Raw genomic sequence first — 22,666 nt, 5'->3', positions numbered from 1 at the left:
CATTGTGAAAATCATATAATACATATTTTTTGCTCGACATAAGTGCCAAATTGGTATAAATCCCCCTCGTTAAAACGAAAGTGGCTGAATTTTTCTTATTACAGTGCTTGTCATATAAAATTTGAAGTGTTAAGATATTATTTTTTATTCTACTACCATATATGACGGGTTTTTTTATTCACAGCATTTAAGGCGACTGGCTATATGTGTATGTGGTTTTAAACGTAATATCACGAGTCCGCCTTTGTTGACCACAAAGTGGGCAAAGCAATCAAATGATTACGGAGCCTTTCCAACCATATAAGAAACCTCTCCGCGTCATGTCAAAAACACGAACCTTTTCATTCTTTGCATTTACAATGGGTTAAAATTATTGTTGTTGTTGGGTTTTTTTGGCATCTGAATGAGAAATGGGACAAGACACGCCATTAGTGGAGACCGATGAGAGAAATGACCGGTGTGGCGACGGAGGTGGTAAAGCGTGCGCACCTCGCACGAGCAAAGGGCGCAAATCCCTCCTTGCTCCAAGAGTTCTCCACTTCCCTCCTCCCCTCGGGCACTTGCCTCTTTGTTGTTTTACCGCGTGCGCTTTTTGCCGAAGGAATAAAAAAAAATGTTGTTCCCAGGCACACGTTTGGTAATGTTCACGCTCACTTCGCACGCACGCGCGCGCGCCAGCGAGCGAGCGAAAACGCGCGAGCACAATTTAAAATAAGAGCACGAGCGGTCTTGGACAAAAGAGAGCCGCTTGCAACTGATGTCTTTTGTAAAATTAATATTAGCACAGGCTTGCTCACAGGGCCTCTCACCCTTGCCTTCGTTTTTGTGTTCACGTTTTACGGATCAAACGAGTGTCGCGATGTCCCCGTTCACTCGGGTTTTCACCGTAGGCTAATCGCTTATTTTATTTTTTTAGTGCGGGGTGTGGGGAAACTACCGCGTATGTCGCGAGTGTTGTTCCTTGGTGCTGGTAGGTAAACACACGGACTGTCCACTGTGGCGAGTGCCAATGAGCACGCAACTCCAACCATTAGTTGGGGGGAGGTGGTGGTGGTGGGAGGGGGAGCATGGAGAAAATGTGAGGTTTGCATTGAAACGTGACTGCTTCAAGGGGCCGTGCTTTCTAGCCGTAATGGTGAGCAAGGGCAACAACAACAAGACAATGTGTGAGCGAGAGGGGCAGCCTGACGGGCAGTACAGATACGGCATTGATGCAATTGCCTCCGACTCCCCCCCCCCAAAGACCGATTGTAATTGATCATATCAACCACATTGTGTAGTAGATAGATTTTTCAAAGCGGCGTTTAGAGGAGTAATTGTTGCCGTCTTGCATGAGGATTCATTAATGAGCATGCAACGCGATTCGTGAGCAGGAAGCCGCTCGCCCATGCCATTTTTACACGGCTGCGTGAGTGATTTTGCGTACCGTATTAACATTTTTTTTTTATTCAGAAAGGCACTCAATTTGGCAAGGGCCTCTTTTTAGCGGTGCCTGTGCCAACTGAGATAGAGCCACGGCCCACGTCTGTTAGTCAGCATTCGGGAAGTGAGTGTTGGTGGATCATTGCAAATGTGTTCACCTCCTAAAGCCACTGGGGCTGTGACATGGCCAGCAGATAACAGTGCAGAAAGCGTTAATTGTTAAATCCATATAAGTAGAGCTTGGCCTGTTATCCCCTTGTGTGCATGGGTATTATTTGGTTCCTCCGGTTTCCTCCCTACATGCAAAAAGCTCATAATTGTGCATTGGCCGAACATCCTCTAATGGAGGAGCCTTCCTTGAAAAGGCTCCGGGGGCCTCGGTGAGGCTTTTCCACAAAAGAACCACGGTTACCGTCGCTTGAGCACGGCGGTTATGAATATAAAGATTGCTCCCGGTTTGTGTTGCAGCTGCTGGGGCGCCGGTTTACAGCAAACTCGAGGTTCCCATAGTCGAGCGTTCTCTTCCGCTTCTTCTCTAACGGGCCCTGTCGGTGGCAACGCTTTTGACTTTCAGTCAGGCTCCCAAGGATGACACGCAAAACCAGTGTGACAACGCTGGTGATCTATTTCCCCGGTTATGTTTTTTTTTCCCAGAGATCTCGCGTGCAAAAGGCGTATCTCAATGTGCTTTTGCCTGGATGTGAACAAAGCCAGCGAAAGAATCGCCCCCGAATGCATCTCATCTCGACACGTCCGCAGATTAGGATGTGGGGATTGGAACGTGGATGGGAGGACTCCCTGGACGACACCAGGGTTTTTCAGACGCGTTCGGCAAAGTGGCCAATGCATGTATGGTGGAATTCTTTTGCACCGTACGTAGCCAACTCTGCTAATCGGAGGTGCCGAGGGAAGGGGAAAAAAACTCAACAGCACAGAAATTATGATATTCCATCTGTGCGGGGCTTTGAGACTTACTTTCTCTGGGTACTCTAGTGTACGAAAGAAGTTCAACATGCATAGTACATACATCGTGTCATTCCACATGCCTATCACTCGTACGCAAGTATTCACCATGCATCCAAATGCAGGACCCTCCTGGTGATATCTTGAGACTGTGAGGCTTTCCGAAGTAAATAAAGAATGTTGTTGTTATGACAACTATTTTACTGTACCACAGTACCATGACTGCTGGATCCCCTCGCTTTATGCAGTAGTAGTGAAATGCGTTCCAAAAAAAGCACAAAGCCTGCAGAGTCGCGCACCCAGTACACACACAATGCTGTCCCACGTCCGATAGCCACATATGCACCGCATAAAGCGAGTTTTGGGTAGATATAGGTTAGTTTCATACATGTGAAATCGCACAAACCGAACCCACATTAAAGCGAGGAAACCTGCATTCTTATGTATTTAAAGCACGTGCAATCAGTTCAGTACTGTACTCGAATAAAGAAAACAGAGATTTAAATATTGCAACTGTTGAGTTTATCATCCAAGTGCATAGAAAACATCATTTTGTTGTAGAATACCTTGATTGGGAATTAATCCTCCGTTGCTAATGCACGTCTTTGTAATATACGTTCGCACGCAGGTCGAGAAAGTCTACAGTGACAGAGACCAAGGCTGGATTAATACTAAAGCAAACCTGCCGTTCGGTCTCGGTTAAGAAACTGGCACATACCTGTGGAACCATGGGATTTGGTGAAATGATATAATTTACACCTACGCACGCAATGGGTTTTGGAGCCTTAAATATTTTGTTCACTTTAGGCCAGATAATTTGTTTTTTAAAGAAACATATTTTTGGAAAACTGAATAGGAGAAACAAAGGCATGCATATTCATGAGAAGAAGAAAAAAACATTCGCCGTCTCAGCTGTGCTGATGATACCATCATTTATATCGACCAATAGGAATGAACTGCAGGAAATATTAGACAAACTTAATAAGTGTAGGCTGCAAAGGATACATATGCGCAAAACAATGTCCATGCACAACAGGTTTGCTCAACAATTGGAGATATCTGTTAGAGAGACACAACTGAAAACCACATCAGAAGATGTGTAACTATGGCAAGAGTGGACCCGAATCAAAATGATGAAACAATGAGGTGAGCGAGAGCAGGTTTTGATTGCTTTTAGAAAGATTAACCTGATTGCGTAATGTAACGGACCAGTGTGCCCGGAGAATAAAGCGTTGTGCTCGCTGTTATAGGACATATTGGTTCAGAAACATGGTCATATAACAACAAAATTACAAAAAATAAAAATGCCCTAAAAATCATGAATAAGATTGGGGGACTTGGGATTACATTTAGAGACAGAAAGAGTAACGTGTGGATGAGAGACTATACTTGGGTTGATAATTCAAACTGTTAAGACAAATAAGTGGGATTTGAGTAGAACACGTCGCTATCAGAGATGATGGCCGATGGTCAAAAGTAATGATGACGTGGCAGCCACAAGGGATGGAATGAGTCGGAGATGAAATCCACCTAGGAGGTGGAATAACATGAGCGTGTGTGCAGCGGCAAGTGGATTATTAGATCACAGGATCATGACAGGTGGTGACGGCTTGGGGAGGTCTTCGTCCAGCTGTAGATTTATAATGGCTGATGATAAAAAAAATGTTTACTAAAGGTTAAACGTGGCTGTGTGTACACGCAGCATGTTTTTCTATTTGACAAAGTGAAGTTCTTAAGGATCAAATGCACTCATGACGTCCAAATGAATAATTTAAATTGCAATAGACTTTCGTATTAAAGGTTTCCGAATGATTATCTATGAGGCAGTCGGTGTGCGGTGCTGACATGTTTTGCATACCTTGATGGCCTAGTTTACAGAATGTATTATATCGGGTAATTTCACAGTGCTACATGTCCAATTTTTCTATTTCACGGCCCCATTTTATATCGGCTGTTATCTGTTAAATGTAAAGTGCTCGGGGCTGTATTTTAGCTTATGCTAAAACTCAAACCCAAGGAATGGATGTTAACATTGTTCGCTGCCTGGCGTTCAATATTTGCACCTCTGGGGAATTTATCTGGTCAATTCATATGTAGCTCACGACATGTATGCATATGTATGTTGTGGGTGACAGTTGTGTAGTGGTGAGAGCCTGGTCATGCAAGCTGCTGACAATTGGTGTAGCTGCTACACCTGGATAGGGCCTCCCCTAGGTTTACTCTGTCTAAAATGGGTAACCGAGTATGATAAGTCAACGTTGGAGAGAACAATCAGACGTGGAGAGTGGCGCTAGCTTTGGCACCGAATCTGGGTTGTTTTTGCCATTTGTGGTATTATCGGCACGGTCGAGACTGTTAACTACTTTTTGCATTTCTGGGTATCGCAGCAAATAGCACCCACTAAAATAATATGCGGAGCCAACTCTGGCCAGTGCTTGAACTGATGGATTTATGATTTGTAGTCAACTGATGTAGGAGCATACATCATTCACGGGAACTCCGGTCACCCTCGTAGCGCTTTTGGCTAGCCATCCAACAAAGACGGCCACTGCATCACGCGCTTTCAGATGCGATTCTGGGGACGTCTGGAACGCTCTTCCTTCCGATATTAGGAAGCCACTGGAGCTATGCACTTTCAAATTTACATTTATTTGGTGTTTAATGTGTTGCCCTTCACCCGCACTTCCAATTCGCACTGTTGGCTATGTACCGTGCAAAAGAAGTTCAACATACGTACATATGCATAATCAGAGCTTAATCAGGGCCGATTGAAAGCACCTGTATACATGTGAATGATCCTATCACGTCGAGGTTCGTGTATCTAGGGGCCTCTGTTATTACTGAGGCAGCCAACAGTTGCAGGTTTCACAAAGACCGCATGCCAGCTCTGCCCAGAACACGTGTTCAGCTATCGACTTTGCATTTGTGTACAAGCGAATGCCCATGTGTAGATTGTCCCACTGACATTTAACGATTCACTAACGCTTCAGCCTCAGTTGGGATATTTAGTTCACCTTAATTTCTCACTTCTAACAACTCCATCTTTTATTCATACATCTCTCCACTGAACCCTTGCGCAGATGGAAAGTCTCTGGACACCCAACATCCTGCAGTCTTTTTGGCGTGCGGATAATGGAGCAGCGATTCTACAATTTCATTAAAGTTTATTTTTTACACTTTGGAACGATGCGTGACAGCCTGGGTTTGTTCCACTGCGGATATGTACCCACCGCAATACGTCAAGAGTGAGCTGATATACGACACACACCAGAATGAACAACTTTTCACCGACAATATATTTGCTAAATGAGGTTGTTCATTATTTGGCCGAAGCTCTTTCACATTTTAAGAAATACATTAATCGCCAAAAGCGACCGCGCAGTGATTCGTACAATGTTAAGCCCCTGCATGAATATCAATGTTTTATTGTCTCATTCTAATCGAGTGGGAGTGAACGAATCCGGATGTGGTTCTTTATCATGTTTCTGTGTGTGTGTACACTTGTGCATATTTGAGAAACAAAGACAATCGTGGTGAGTGCACTGCACTATGCTTTTACATAAGGGTGGAACGGTGCATTTAATCATTGATTGATATCAGTTCTTAATCTCTAGGTACATGCATCACGTCACACGTATGCTCATTTTTTTTATTCGTTGTTACATAATGGACTCACGTAATCGCTTGCGGCCACTCAAGGCGCTACATTCAATCGCATGGTTTATTATTTAAACGATTTAATTATTGAATCTATTTAAATTGCAATCCGGAATCACAACAGTTCGTCAAATCACTGAATCGTTCTCTCCTTAATTCCATATCATCCCAGCCACCTGGATTTGTTTCCCAGCCAAACCAGTAGTGTGTGTCAGCAGGACATAATGTATACTCTTAGTTTTTTCGGTAAAGTCACGTAGATAAAAAATGAAATTAAAATTAATAAAAATAAAATAATAAAATTCACGACGTTTCGGAGGCAACACAAGTCTCCGTCATCAGGTGGGACCGTCACAGCCAGATTTGCTGTATCACTTGATATCACTTGATACAGCAAATCTGGCTATGACGGTCCCACCTTATGACGGAGACTTGTGTTGCCTCCGAAACGTCGTGAATTTTATTATTTTATTTTTATTAATTTTAATTTCATTTTTTATCTACGTGACTTTACCGAAAAAACTAAGAGTATGAATCCTTGCAGTCACGAAAGCTTCAAATCTAGAAGGACATAATGTGTCAACAATAGATCATCCTGGGATTACGGGCAGGCACCACCAACTCCAAGCACCACACGTGTAGCCTGCGCACCCAGCAATATCTATGAATACGCCACATTTAGACGATCGGCAGATCGCGCGTGATGGGGTTAAGTGTAGCTACTCCCACCGGGCCTAAGACATCTGGCGAGCCTGGACGAGTATGCCAAATACTATTTAGAGATGCACTCTAATGAAGGCCCGAGGCTGCAGGTTGACCTTTATCTGTCAAGATATGGCCGATGACCAAAGCACCCCGGAATGCCGAAACGTTGTTTGGACACCCACCATGCACAAGAGAGTGGTGCAGAAGGCGTCACGGGCAGTAGAGGGCAGTGCCGTAAATTCCATTGTTCTCTCCGCTCCTCCCACCCTCAGCTTGCACTGGTGACCGTGGTTCATGAAGTATCCCTCGCGGCCCTCAAACCATGGGAGATGCCCTCAACGAGCAGTTTATCGACTAAAACGGGCTGAGCGTGTACATTCTGGAATATGACGAGTCAACTGTAACTTAACAGTTTTTGCATATATTGAACTATTTTATAGCACGCAATGTTAACACATAATCGGTACCTATGTATTCTCTATCTGGTGCTTCTAATTACTGTAAACATTGACACCTAAAAAATATATTTATTTATTTCTTTTTCTTGGACACATAATTCACATCTTGAAGATGATTACAAAAGAACGATCCCGGACTTTTCGATATGACATTTTTTTTATCAGCATGTGACATATGTACGTACAAACTGAATTTCCTCATCAATAAATTAATATATATATACAAATTATATGCAGGTTGCAACACCGCTCTTCGTTGGAATAGCGTGTACACACGTCGCTTATTTTTTGTATTGTTCTTTTTTGTAACAAAGCAAGAACCCAGATGAGGCACAGACTCAACGTCGCTTTTAAAAGTGGCTATCAAAAATGCTCTGTGGTGTGCGAGGAATTAAATGCTCTGAATACTATTTTCATATCGCTTTTGTAACAGCAAAAATTGCTCTAACTACAGAACAAGTGTGCAGAAATCAAATGCTTGCTCGAAAGATTTTTGTTACATGCATGTAAATATTTAAAACATTGAATACTATACTCGTATAGCCTCATTCGCAGAGACACGATTGATGCATGTTATATTCAAAATATCATGTTGATTAGATTATCCTTGTACCACAGTCAAGGGAGTTGTAGACAGAGTGTGTGTTTTCTTATATGCCCAAAATTATATTTACCAGTGCCTGTTAAGAACCAGATGTGAGTTCAGTAAGCTGAACGTTCTATGATACAATAACCTATGCGCATGCCCGTGATTATTTGCAAATATATTATTTGCAAATATAATCTGAACAATGTGGCCGTGTAACTGTAATCAGAATTAGGGTTATATTATGAGGCATTTAATGCTTCCTCGGAGTATTTTTTTCCTTCTTTTTAAATCCTTTATATTAAGTTCACTTGCTTGCTTGCGCGCTTACGACCGTGCAAATATTTCGGTCGTTTTTTAACCCACTTCCCGTGATCAAATCGAGCTGACATTTTGCACACAGACTCGTTGTGCGTGACAATTTATTTTCGTGAAAATTTTTTTCCAAAATTTTCCACTTTTAGGAATTTTTTTTTCATATTTAATTTAAAATACCAATGTGATAAAAATGAAACTCTTACTCAAGAAAAACATAAATGAATAATAAAATAGAACCGATGCCACGCATATAAAGGATTTATAGTGAAAAACTTTGTTTTTACGGGTTAATTTTTTCCTTTTAAAAGTGTGGCACAATGTTTTTGCCACGCATTGTTGAATTCATTTTACACAATTGCCTTGGAGAGAGAGCATTTGCTCGCGGAATGTTTTGCCAAGGTTTGCGGTGCTGTTCGCTGTTGGCCGTAGCTTGAAACACTCACTGTATGAATCGCAAGGCAGCAATAATAATAATAATGATAACAGGTATGAAGAATTGGACCTTCTGTAGTCATTTCAAAAGCTGGGCTCCAGTGTCTACAAATCTATAACTCCCCCATCCTTGCGCAAAAGCCTCATTATCGATCATCGGGTTTTTTTTTTGTATCAGTGGCAATATATAGTTTTTTTTCTGCTCAATTGTAACATCTCATGCTTTAGAATTTCAATAGGAGGACAAAATGTCCCCTTGGCAGGGGATGACAATGCTTTTTCACTCTGAGTGTTTCCCAGGAAGCAATTGAGCTGATGTTATCTAAACATATATCTATGCATCTTCCAATGATGACAACTGGTAATTTCCCAGATATTGTGGGTCCTTAAAGTGAGTGCATTGCTGGTGAAATAGACTCATCAATATGATCAGGGACACTTTGAAGACATACAAATGAGACTCAAATACATTTGTTCTGCTCGCAAGACTCTCTTTTGTCAACCATGTGTATTAAACATAAACTCCCTCCTCCCCCACCACATGTATTTCAGGCACCTGATGACATTGTTTCACAGTCACTTCAACCTTATAGCACGACCTGGTTTAAACGGGTCACACAAAAAGCTAAGGCGGTGGCACGACAGAGTGATTGGTAAAATAACTGCATCCTAGATTTGTTGGGGTGCCAAGGTAGCAATGTGTTCATTCCCTTGCCTCGTATCCAGGAGGTCGTGGGTTTGATTCCGACTCTGACACCTGTATATTTAAAGTTTGCATGTTCTTGCCGTGGTCGTGTGGATTTTTTCCGGGTCCTCCAATTTTCCCCTCAACATTTATAAACATGCATTTAGACAATTTGACTGCTATACATTTACACGTGATAAGCCTGTTCGTTGAGCTATCATTTGTGGCCAGGTCGCTACTCAAAAAAGTACTTCAGAGCTCAGTAGGCCTTAACTGGTAAAATAATAATTATTATTATAGACCTAGGTTTACAATTTATGAGTAAAACTCTACTATCTAAACAATATTCATAGATGTAAAATGTAAAAATAAATATCTTGGGAACAGTAGCCAATCAGTTTTAATTGTGATACTTGAAATCAGCACGTAAAAATTCATAGCAAACAGCACATTTTATCTCTGAAGCAGACCGACGTCTAAAAAATTGCAGACCAGTGTAATAGTAAGAATAGATAATAATCTCGATTTAAAGCTTTCGTGACTGCAGGGATTCATCTTCTTGGTTCTTTCGGTAAAGTCACGTAGAAGGGAAATAATAAAATAAAACATTATAAAATAATTCTCACGACGTTTCGGCCACAACGCAAGCAAGCCGTCCTCAGGTGAAGAACAGGTCTGTCGGGAAGACCAGCGCTAGGTGGCCGAGTCAACGCCGTACTTGACGTGTCTCGTCGTCAATGCACCTGGCACATGGAGCTCTTCCACAAGGGTGGAAACACTGCCAAGGAGAATTAACACGTAGGCTTTAGCGACCAATATTTATTCGTAATAAATGTTTTTTTGGGGGTGGGGGGGTGGGGTTGGGTTGATTCGCTTAAATATGAATGTGTCGTTAGACCACCCAAATTTTGGCAATTCACCTGATGGAGCTGGTTGTTTATCGCCAGCGAAAAAAATCAAAAATATAATTGTAAATGTTGTGGGTTTACTCGCCATCACACCCGATGTCCTGCAGTAAATAATTCATTGGCCATGTTTTGTTACCGTGACAAACCTTACAAATCGGCTGTGCCATGTGGTGGTGAGTTAAATAACACATTTATGTGATTAAACCAAAAAACCTTTGTTATGACTGCTAAGGAGGAAAATATAGCAGTGGAGTGCTTAGAAATACTGATCGTCATGTATTTCTGGGCACGTGCTTTCAGTGATGGTCCGACTGACGTTACACTTTCATCTGAATAAAAAAAAATGAAGCATATATTTTCTTATCGCATTGTATTGTTCGCATAATATTTAATAATTGTGTGTTTAACTCTCTGCCTGCCCCCAAAAGTCGTGCTCGCGACTAGCTACGGTATTGCTGTGTGTAATTATTGATGGCCTATGATAACCCCAAAATGGACTCAAATAATGATAATTATTGTTATATGTGTAGAGGAGAGTGGTGAAGTCGCGTGCGCTGTCCGGTGCGGTGACATCACGGGACGTGGGGTCGCACGCGCTGGGCAGTGCACGTGACGTCACCCCTCCTAGGGTATTTAATGGAGACCCCGTGACGTAAGCGGGGTCACTGGAGGAACGGGGATAGTGGAAGGGGCAAAGAGGGAACCAGGGATAGTGATACGTGTTAATAAACCCTGGCGGAAGCCCCTAACTCACCTCCGTCTCCGAGTACCTCCGTCTACTACTCAACAACTACTCAACATATGTATGATATATTAAAAAAGAGCACGGGGCCGTGTTCATCGCCATCGATGGCCACGAGACAGTGGTGGAATTTAACATTCGAAACGTTTATTCATATTCTTCGGTGAAGTCACGTAGGTATAAAAAATAAAATACAATAAATCACGACGTTTCGGGCGCAACACAAGCGTCCGTCATCAGGTGGGATTATTCTACAGTATAGAGTGTAACATAACGAATCCGTGTCATCGAGCTGATGACCTAGAAATGTGTCATTTGAGTCGGCTGTCGCGTCCCACGGGTTTTGCAACCATGGCCATCTGCCCTTCTCAATAATCAGCTGCCACTGGAAGAAAGACGCACAGCCCTTAGCGTTGCCATCCACTCCACAATCTCAAACTTCACTCTCGCATCGTGCCTCGAAACGATCTCATCCCGGGATCGGCTATACGGTAACTTCCTCCCCCGCCCACCTCCCACTTCAAACGCAACCAAAACTGTGAAGTCGTCGTCGTCGCCAGTTTGAGCGTGCACAGAATCAGAATGTGTATTTACATCCTGGAGGAATCCGAGGAGCTATGAAGCTCTTTTTCACGGATGTCCACTAGGTCAGAGCGTTACAACAACTGGCAAAACAAACACGATAGCAGTGCAAAGTATATGAAAGGTAAACGAATCACTTAAAAACATTCATAATGAACGTTTTTGGGTTTAGATCGCGTTATTTATAAATGTGTCGTAACCCTCCACCACCCGACACTGCCAATCAGTAAACAAGTGTCACGTTGACAAAAGACAAATAGTTCACTAATTTAGCCCACCGGTGTGTTGAAGCGTGAAACCCAAAAACGTTGATTATGAATAATATTGGTCGCGAAAGCCTACGTGTTAAATTCACTTAAAAATATACAAATTAAACTAAACTATTGTTGTTTTACCTCCTGAACGCCGATGTTGCGCTGGAATTGAGTGTGCGTTGGATCCACCCCTGGAGTGGATCCGAGCTGTCATTCTCCACCCACATCGCGACTCTACCGGACGCAAGTACAGCATGTGGGAACTTCTTTCGCACCGTACGTAGCCAGCCGCGCGAATCGGAGGCGCGGACATCCTACATCAGTGGTTGTCAACCGGGGTGGGGGATACGTGGACCCCATGGGTGTTCGTGGCAATATCCCAGGGGGGGTGATTTATAAACGTGTGAAATTCTCCACAATAGAGGTGGGTTTTTTTAGTGGGTTAGATCGCGTAAATATATAAATGTGTCGTTAAACCCGCCACCACCCGACACAGCCAACTAGTAAGGGTTGTCACGTTAACAGAACGTGCCAATTCGTCACTAGTACAGCACTAGTGTGTAGTGTATTGTATAGTAGTATAGTGTAGTGTATAGTGTAGTGTATAGTGTATTGTACTAGTACAGCACGCCGGTGTGCTGTACTACATGCCAATTCGTCGCGTACTAGTGACGAATTGGCACGTTCTGTTTACGTGACAACCCTTACTAGTTGGCTGTGTCGGGTGGTGGCGGGTTTAACGACACATTTATATAGTTACGCGATCTAACCCAAAAAATCGATTATGGATCATATTGGTGGAGGAAGCCTGCTACGTGTTCAACTCTGCGACATTTTATCGTACACGAAAGTCGTTATTGAATAATCGTGTATGAATTTGCCAATATAAAATAACTACGATGAAATTGCAATGAATGTGGTAGCCTAGAACGATATAAAATACATTTCTAAACTCATCGATCGTTTCAAAGATTAACCCTCGAGCACGAAACAAATGACGTCATTGCGAGCAGAGCGGCCGATGAATTCTTCTTTATTAATCGCTTGCAAGTTACTTGCTGGTTAGGATGACTCACAAAATGGACAATTGGGTTACAATATACTGACGTTCATTATTCGTACATTTGTTTCTCAGAACCGTGTCGGGTCGGGCAAGGGGGAGCTACTCGGTTGGAACAACATTCAACAAGGTGCGGGGGGGGGGGGGTACAGCAGCCTAAACAGTTTGAGAACCACTGGTTTACATCTGTCTGCGTAACACTCCACACATCCACTATATACCTGACCAAACATCCCAACGTTTCACCAATCTGCACTCACCAACGCGGTTAAATATGGTAAAACAACAGCAACAACACACACACACGTGACCAAAAAGCAAGGGAGGGCTTCATCCAGCAGTGGATTGACAAAGAGCTGCGTGTTAGTACGATCATCGTGAATTGCATATTGTTTTATTTAACTCAAGGCATGTTGATGTCCTTGTTGTTATCAGTTGCGTTGTGTTTATGTTTCAAAGCACTGGGTAGCGTTGATCAATCGCAGCGATACCATTGGTACCTCATTTGCTAGTAAAAAATATGATAATTGTTTTTTTACCCTTTTATCTGGCAACAAAACTGACACCTTTTTTTTACGAGGAGTCATATTTGCATAGACCACAATACCTGCAGTCATAATGCAAACAAAAAACATAACTCTGATAATGTATGCACTGTCCTTGAAGTTGATTGGTCCACAGCCGAGACAGCTTTCCTTAGAGCCTAGTCTCACATGGGTTGGACCAGATGACGCCAAAAGGCGCACAACTCAAAGACACTGCACCATCAGAGTATGAGAGTTCGGGGTTAGCATTTACACCATTGGTACCTCATTTGCAAGTAAAAAATATGATAATTGGTTTTTTACCCTTTTATCTGGCAATAAAACTGACATCTTTTTTTACGAGGTTTTGTTGCCAGATAAAAGGGTAAAAAATCAATTATCAATCGCAGCTATAGTTTGGTTTCTCTTCAATTCCCGACTGCCATTGTGCCGGCGTGAATTATTTACACAGGTGGCTGAGCCGTCGAACACAGACGGTGGTCAATGCATAATCGCGCGCTTTCGGATGCGCTTCTGCGGACGTCTGGAGTGCTCTTCCTTCTGATGTTAGAAAGCCACTGGAGTTGTGCACGTTTCAATAATCCAGTGTCGACTCGTGTCTTTATAACTGCTGTCTTTTGTGTTTCATCTGTTGTCCTTGCCCCGCGCCTCCTATTAATGTGGTTGGGCTACTGACTGTACGGTGCGAAAGAAGTCCAACATACATACATGAAAGTTGTAGTTATTTTTACAAGTCTGAGCAGTGGCAGCTGGTGAGTTAAATGTTGGTGGGGGCAGTGCCAAGGAGACCTGGGGTGGAAGCCTCTGCCTATGCAAATGAGATTGTGACTATGGCTTGTTAGCGTCCGAGACAGAACGATTGACAACTCCGTGGGAGTGGCTGGAATTGGCCAATCTCTTTGAATTAATCCTACCCGAATTGATTTGAAATGCCAAAAAGTGTAAGGAAATGGCTCAAGTTAGCCACTCACTTTAAGTATCCTTAACTATGAAATGTTTAAATTTGGATTTAAAGCTTTCGTGACTTAGAAGAGAAATAATAAAATAATAAAAATATAAAACAATAACATTCTCACGTTTCGACTGCAACACAAGCAATCATCATCAGGTGTGAAATCCACAGCAAGAAAATTTGGATTGCAGCCGAAACGTCGTGAGAATTTTATTGTTTTATATTTTATTATTTACCTTCTACGTGACTTTACCGAAAGAACCAAGAATATGAAATGTTTTATTATTATTTCTAAATTATATATTTTTTGTAATTTACATGTATTCTCAAAAACTGTAGTCGAGTTGGGCACAACACCCCAGCGCTTTTCCCAGATTAGCCGCCGATTATTCTGAGAGGTCACGTATCTGAGCTGTTTTCAGAGGCTGTAAAAAATATAATATATATACACTTGTAACCTGGCTAATTTACAACGCATGAGCAAGTGACAAGGACTTCCCCAGCCGACTGCTCCACTCAATCTTGCTGTCCGTGCGTTGCAGATATTTTTCTATCTTCTCATCCATTCAAGAGGGCGCTACAACACACAAGGCATGTTATCTCGCTTGCTGGATGGAGATTAAATGTAATTGTAATAGGCTTTTCTCAGTAGGCAAAGTTAAAAGGCCAGTGAACGCGACTTCAGAGATACGCGTCGTTACGTCCCCCTCTGTTGTTGTATTATGTGCTGCATTGTCCACATCAGTAATTGCGGTGAGGTCATTGACTGGGGAGGCACTGGCTAGTGTCAGGGGGGCGTGGCCTCACGGAGGGGGGCGTGGCCTCACCGAGGGGGCGTGTCCTCGCCGAGGGGGGCGTGTTAGACACGTCCCCTTCAGTGAGGCAGATGTGATAGCTGCCTCCCCTGGTGCTTTTCATTGCAGTTTCATGACGAGACCAGCGAGCCTAAATATCTTTATACACATACGTGAAATAAGTTACCTGGAGTATGGAAGGCGAGGACATGAAATTAAGTGGTCTACAAACATTGAATTGGTGACATACTGAGATAGTAACAGGCACGCGCGTATTGCATGCACTCCATCCAGTTAATGAGGGGTTGCGCAATCAGAGGGGAGGCTGAGCTCGTCGCTGCCTCACCTCTCGTTTCTTCCTGCATTTGCAGCAGAGGTCCGCAAATTTGGCGATTTTGACTACAAAAATGATTGTAATCGTACAGAAATTACATTTATAACACAGATCAGTGGAAAAATCTTAATATTTATTTCATTGGATTATTCTTTTTTTTTTACTTTTCGTAACAGCTATTTTCATTGGAGTATGATAGGTGAGGCTCTGCCTCCCCTGCCTCCCCTGACCGCACGTCCCTGGTACACAGTCAATTCGCAAGCTCTTCAAACTCCCAATGACGTCTCGCGTGTAATGAGAATCAATATTTTGACGCTACCAGCTTCTCTCTGTGGATCAAATAATGGCATTTAAAAATGTTTAAACACATTGAGATGCACATGGTTAAAAACATGTCTTACGCAAAGCAATATGGGGCCAACAATGGGAACATTCAATTACTTCAACACAAGTGTCACGCTATTGCTGTTACGTACATTTTGTACTCGTGATGATTACATTGATAAAAAAAACGATACAATGGTCATTTTCGACAGGAAGGCTTCATTGAATCTCAAGACGCATTTTCAGCAGACTCCTTCTTGGAATGGTCCGTTTATTTCTCTTGTAAATATCTTTTGTGAACAAAAAGAGAGAAAAAACACAGCAAATGTACCCGGCTAAAACCCCATGCTTTGGAGGGAATTACACGAGTGGAGTCCTTTTTATTCACGGGACATTGAATATCCACTTATTGAACGCTATTCTTAACTTCCATTATAACATTCAACCCAGGCTCGAACGTCAAACGGGTTTATTTTGTTGCGGGGACTATTTGTCCCTCTAGCGCCCTCTCTAGAACTCACGGGGCATCACATCTAAACTCCGACAGCCGCCTCGCCCACACTGCCCAGACGTACGTGGAATTATTTATCAGCAGCTAAGAGCTCATTGAGAGAGCCAGAGAGAAAAAAGTCTGTTTTGTAAAGGCGGCCTGGGGGATTATCGCAAGCAAAATGCGCTAAGCATGACCGGGCCCACTAGCTTACAGACTGCTCTTGATAGACGAGGCAAACGCTCTGGAATCTGTGTTCAATCGTAACGCAAACACCACGGGCATTGCATAAATGTTTTAAACTGACACACTTTGAGTAGAATCTACCACCTTTTTAAAAGTTTTACTTGCGGTAGTGTTTCGTGCGTATTCATTATTCACCACCAATCTGGCGAATGCCGTCTTTGTGCCTCAGTCGCATCCGCACCGGGCTTGCATTCCTGGTCTTGCACACACGGCAGCGGTGGTAATAAGTTTGCCGGATTGGTTGAGCAATTAAAAGAATGCTTCCCGTACTGAATAGCTCCTCGCAACAGCATTTGCACCAACAGTTTCAATCGGAGAAAAAAACTGCATTTTTTTGTGTTGGTGCCTACACAAAACCACCTTTTAATGTGCCCAATATTGTAAGATCGTGTAAGATAAGCAGAGTTAATTTGTGAGATTGTGGCCAAGCAACGCAAACTTTGGACCATATTGTAAAATACTCTTTGGTTTTTTCGGTAAAGTCACGTCAGTAAACATTTTGAATAAATTAAATCACGACGTTTCGGAGGCAACACAAGCTTCCGTCTTCAGGTGGAACCGTCACAGCAAAATTACTGTATCAAGTAATCAAGTACAGTAATTTTGCTGTGACGGTGCCGCCTGAATGAATCTATTTAAAAAAATTACCGACGTGACTTTACCGAAAAAACCGAAGAGTATGAATCCTTGCAGTCACGAAAACTTCAAATCTACATGTTGTAAAATACTGCAATCTGTGCTCCTTTAACAGAGGTGGGGGGGGGGTGTAGCAAAACCACACAAATTCTCTCCTGAAGCCCTCTCGTCGTGGATGGCAGACCTCGACATTGGCATTTAGCTCCTGAACACATTGCCGCTGCCATCATGCGCAAGAATGGAATAGCAGGGTTGCTTGCACCTGGTTAGCGATTGGATGATGAGCTGTCTGGGAATACTTGGTGTTTGTAGGCTTGGACTGCGAATTGATCAAGAATTGGCAGTACAACAATGGGTTACTGAATCTATTGGTGTGGAACTCTTGAGTATTACCCATCGCATTCATGTTTTTTTTTTCTCTCCAGGATCTTGATCTTGATTCTCCTACAAAAGAGCAGATTTGTGACACTGTGAGGCTTCCTGGTGCACCATTTGTCTGTAATATTTAATACATTCCTCTGGAATATTATCTGTGCTAGCATTAACACCTTCTTTTAATTGGCATTCTCATCAACACATGCTCCATTTATCTGGAGTATTTATTTATAATGGGATGTCCTGACCATTTTTCTCATTAGCTGCTCTCTACAACATTAGCGGGCCGACAAATAGATGCATAATTAGGAGCAGCAGCCCACTGGGTTGGCCGTAAGTGAAAGGCACTTTGAAGACGACCGTAGAGCGTTCTGATGATTTGAAGGGCTGATCTGGAAAAAAAAATATTAGGGGTGAGAGGAAGGTAAAAAAATGTTTTGTGTATATTATGTAATTAAAATGTATACCGTTGATCATCATGCATAAGGCACCAATTAAACAATAAGTGATGTACAGACAATTAGCATATATCATTGAGAAATGCACAACATTAAAGTCAATTCAATAGCTGTAAGCCTGTACCATTTCGTTTTTGAGATATCGTATGTGTATATCGATTTGCAAGGTGTGTATGTTTTAAAGGTAATGTGAAACTTCTTAATGTACTAATGGCTGTTTGATTATAATGTTTTAAGTCTGTGTATGTTTTGGTCTGTTTTTAATTTTAGTTTTGTGAAAAAATAAATCTGCGTTGTAATGTCACCATTTAGTTCAATTATACATTAGACATTGTAATTGGGGCCATAGAACAATTCAGCACATGATATGAAAAGAACACAAGTGCTAGCACGAAACTTTATTTTTTTCTGAACGTCCGTACGGGGACCTCTTATCAAGAATGCAGTGAAATATCACAGTGCGATGTATGACTGCATCATTCGGTGGTGTGTTTTTATTTGCTTGCACTGCTTGTGAATGGAGAGTCTTCCTCAACGGAAGAGACTCTAATTATCCATGGGGGGGTCCCTCGCCTCGTGCTAAACAAAGGTCTCCATTCGGAACAAGAAACAACCCAATAACATTGCACTGCGCTTGCCTTCAAAATATTGCATTCTGAATGCGATAAATGCGCCCAAGGACAACCGTTAATTCTAAAAGTATACAACGATGCCTCTCTCTCTCGTGCAATCGCCCGTTATTGTCCGGGGTGGGCTGGAGGAGGTTGAATCCACTCTGCTGAAGGCTGAAGGCTCGGCTCCACCTTTTAACTTGCAAGCTTCAATTGATATAAAACTGTCTGCAACAATAGTCGGAGGGTACCGACAAATTGCAAACTAAGTATCCCCATTCAGCTACGTGTGTCACATCATAGCCGTATCCCATAGACGTAGAGGGTGAGAGCCAGAGCAGAATACGTGATGGACAAAAATCGAGCGTAACCTTACCCGTTCTGGTAATCGTATAACATTTGCTTTAAAGTTAATTTAACGTTGACTGCGTGGCCCCCCCCTCCCTCAAAGTGTGTGTATGCCCTTACCTTTAAACAAGGTTATACGCTACTTGCCAGAGTAGACTTTTTTAAAGTAGCCTGATTAACGTCCCTTTTAACAAATGTTGAACTTTTTTTTACATACATCAAATGTCAAAACTTGAGCCAGCGAGATTTTTAATTCAGGTAATGAGTTTGCGTACGTGATTATTCACATGGGCTGCCACTTGCTGCTCATGGCAAGTAGATTTATATGTACACACCTGCATAAGCCAACAGCCTCCAATCTCGCATGAAATCAATGCTCATGGCAGCTGTATTCCTGCAGTCTTAGATGCCCCATGGGTCACTTGCACCACTGCCAAAGTGCCACTGCAGACGTATGTGTGCACGTGTGTCTTGGTGTTGCATAAGGTGGAGGCGCTGACGCAGCGGTCAATGCACTACACTCTGAACGCAGCTACTTGAGTTTGATTTCTGGACACGACCAGCAACGGTCATCATCACCATCAGCCATGATCAATCTACTGCTGAATAAAGGCCTCCTCAAGTTGTCAACATGTGTCAATGTAACAATATATCTGGCACCTACACACGAGCTGATTTAATCGCTCCTTCTCCACTGTTGACGTCATGTTGGCCGTGTTTTCACACCTTTGGCTGCAACTCCATCGGTGGTCTCGACCGCCAGCCATCGTGCCTTCCAGCGACGTCCCCTGCCCAAGTCAACTCACTTTTCTGAAGAGTCACAATACGATGTTCATAACTTGTACATATGCGCGAAAAAACAGCGGTATTTTACTCGCAACAAATTCACTCAACAGTTGAGGATATCTGATCGAGAGACGTGGCTGGAAAACACGGGGGATTCCCGTTCCCAGGGCCGTTCTTAAAGCCGTATCGGGATCAGAATTGTGATATGAGAGAGGTGGTGAGCAAGAGCGGGTTGAAATGCCTTGAGAAAACTAACATCGCGAGCGAGTGATAACTTAACCAGGCCTGAGCTTCCCCTGGGGCAGAGGTCGCAAACGGGTTTTGATTCCTTACCCGTACCCGGCCGCACCAGGGTCGCAAACGGGTACCCGTTCCCGGCCGTACCAGTACCCTACCCGTACCCGGCCGGGTAGGGTACGGGTATCGGGTACCTGATTGCGACCTCTGGGATGAAGCCATGTTGCAGGAGCGGGTGAGTTGATTCTAGGAACTTGAATTGTGAGAAGAGACAAGACGTTAGGAAATGAGTGACAAACGGTGACTCACCAGTGACTCACGGTCTACCCGTACCCGTACCCGGCCGCACCAGGGTCGCAAACGGATACCCGTACCCGGCCGGGTACGGGTAGCCGGGTATCGGGTAGGGTACGGGTATCGGGTACCCGGTTGCGACCTCTGCCCTGGGGTCACGGGTTGCCAACCTGCGGCTCTTCAAGAACTCCTTAGTGACGTTGTCCACACGCATTGTCGCTGTTCTTGTTACTTTGGTTCCACCCCCCACCCTGCCCTGGGTTGACTTATACTTTCCAAGAAAGCCTTGTGCAGCATGTAAACATCAACAACACTGGAGAGACAAAGGCTGCTGCCCCCCCCCAGCATGTACCTACACAGGGCTTAAATTCGACAGCACTCGCCCTACGGCCTGCAAAGGCCCTGCGTTTGGTGTCTTCGACACGCTACATGCAACACGGAGTTGAGAACGGATTATTTTGTGATGTAACGGTTGCAATGGATGCATTCATCGGCAAAGAGACATGCGCACGTATCATGCTAATTTCGTGTCTAAAGGGTGTCACCAGGTGACTGGTGCTTGACTTATGGGCCAACCATTGTAATGTTGCATGAGGCTGACGTCTACATTGTTGCTTGTAAATGACATTGGCACAGCGTATCTATTTGCAATGTCCATCCATCGCGCTCGACCGTTATTACATTTGCATACAAACGAATCGGAATTATAATAATACCCTTTATTTATCCTATTTACATGAATGTGTTTTTTTCTATCATGTAGCTGGAGAGTGGGGGGGGGGAAACCCGTTGCATACCGAATGAATAAAAAAAATTGCGCAGTTCGATACACTCCACCCCTTTGTTTCGAGAGCCCCAGGGGTCAGGGTGGGTCGTACGATGAAGTACGTTGCCAGTCTGCAATTGCTTTGCCTACGTCTCTGCTGGAAGGAGGGCCTCGATTAGAGGCAGCTCCATCGAACCTCACGGGGGAGGGTGGAGGGGGCGGTACTTTGGCCCACTCTTCTACTGATTATAATGTTTTCACACCCGTGTGCTGTAAAAAAAAGTTCAAAGTTATGTAAAAACTGTAATGTTACATATGACACGCTCTTTTCTAGAAAGCACGAGTGTCGCCTCCTTTTTGTATCGATACTCTGCTGCTTGTAAGGCTTCTCCCCATGGCTTTGCGGGCCGCGAGGGATATTTGGACCCGACTTCATGAACCTCGCTGACCAGTGCTGAGGGTGGGAGGTGCGGAGAGAACAATGGAATTTACGGCACTGCCCTCTATTGCCCGTGACGCCTTCTGCACCACTCTCTTGTGCATGGTGGGTGTCCAAACAACGTTTAGACATTCCGGGGTGCTGTGATCATCGGCTATATCTCGACAGGTAAAGGACAACCTGCAGCCTCGGGCCTTCTAAAGGGTATTTGGCCTACTCTTCCACGCTGGCCAGATGTATTGAAATAGGTGGGGGGCGGGCGGGGGTACCCACACTTTACCCCACCACACGTCACCGGCCGATCGACTCCGGTAGCACCCATTCTGCACTGCTAGATTGAGAGAGGCAGAGCGAATTGAAGACACGTGTTCACCGTCGTTTTTTTTTTACGATCAGTGGAAACAAGAAGATGCTCGGTGTAGTCGGCACTTTGCTTCGTTCATCATTTCGTAATTTTTTTTAAAAATAACTTTGCTTTATGTAAACCCCCACCTCTCGCTCACTCTCTCGGTCACTATCTCGCTCACTCTCTCGCTCTCTCTCGGTCACTCTCTCGCTCACTCTCTCGGTCACTCTCTCGGTCACTCTCTCGGTCACTCTCTCGCTCACTCTCTCGCTCACTCTCTCGGTCACTCTCTCGCTCACTCTCTCGCTCTCTCTCGGTCACTCTCTCGCTCACTCTCTCGGTCACTATCTCGCTCACTCTCTCGCTCTCTCTCGGTCACTCTCTCGGTCACTCTCTCGCTCACTCTCTCGCTCTCTCTCGTTCTGCACGCAGCCCTTCTCGCAGTCCAACGGCCTCCGACGGGTAGCTCATATCAGCATGCAGAGCTCCCCGTCATCTGCCACCGAGCACACGGCCTCCTCCATAGCCCACTGCTCCTTGAAGGCTGGCACGGCGTGGGTCAGCCGTAACGTTGTCTCACATCCTGCGCTGGCCGGCAGATCGAACCGGCGACACCTGGATTACAGGTCCAGTTTGCTGACCATTTATAACGCCGCTGGTCAGTCTGTGGGCATCATCCGTAATCGGTTAGGGTTGTGAATATTTCGAGACAAGAAGGGTAAGTTACGTGCAGTTACAACTGTATTGCTATATACGATTTCCCACTATGGAGGAATGCTATCAAATGTCTGAAAGCGCGCACGAAGTATGTTCAATCGTCAATCTTCTCTTAAAATCATCATGTAAAAAAATCTGCGACAGCGTCATAATCCGCAAGGGTTAACCCACTGCTGGCCTTTCCCGCACCATGTTG

Source organism: Lampetra fluviatilis, chromosome 2 (assembly GCF_964198595.1).
Source record: "Lampetra fluviatilis chromosome 2, kcLamFluv1.1, whole genome shotgun sequence".
NCBI lineage: Eukaryota > Metazoa > Chordata > Hyperoartia > Petromyzontiformes > Petromyzontidae > Lampetra > Lampetra fluviatilis.
Note: the sequence above shows the minus strand (reverse complement) of the source record.